The sequence below is a fragment of the Ursus maritimus genome, unplaced genomic scaffold, assembly GCF_017311325.1.
Source record: "Ursus maritimus isolate PB19 unplaced genomic scaffold, ASM1731132v1 scaffold_10, whole genome shotgun sequence".
Lineage (NCBI taxonomy): Eukaryota > Metazoa > Chordata > Mammalia > Carnivora > Ursidae > Ursus > Ursus maritimus.
The window spans coordinates 35923664-35924244 of NW_024423344.1; positions in this window are offsets into that span (position 1 = coordinate 35923664).

Below are 581 nucleotides of genomic sequence, written 5' to 3' on the forward strand. Positions count from 1 at the left end.
ATTTTTAACTGTTATACCTAGCAACTCACTCCACAAATCTCTGTTCCCTTAATGTGTGTATACTGACTTAAATTCCTAATGAGTTTTATTTGTTCACAAAAGGCACATGCAGTACTGTATAATCTATAACTTAAAATTTTTTCCATACTCCTAAGTAAAATGGACGGGTCCAATATTAAATTTTCAATTGTTAGATTCACCCCAGAGCTACCAACCTATAGTGATTTATTTACCCACACCTACATAAAACAATCATCATTGCATTGCATCAATAGGCCTTCTTTCACTAGCTGACACCAACAGAAAGATTCACAAGCCGCTGATCATGACATCTCCCTCGGGTGCCAAAGTGAATAAGAGAAGCAACCAGAATAGCGAGTTTCAAATACTTAGACTTCTTTCCAATCTAAGCAAAACATTCCTTAGCCGTGACTACATAGCCCGCCAAGTTTTTTACATCTACCTTAAAAAGTTCTTCGTGGATTAAAATATTAAACAGAAAAAGAAATCTTATCACCTAAAAGTTCACTTTGCTATGTCTCATACCCTCAAGACGCTAGAGGGGTGGGGAGAAGTTCGGC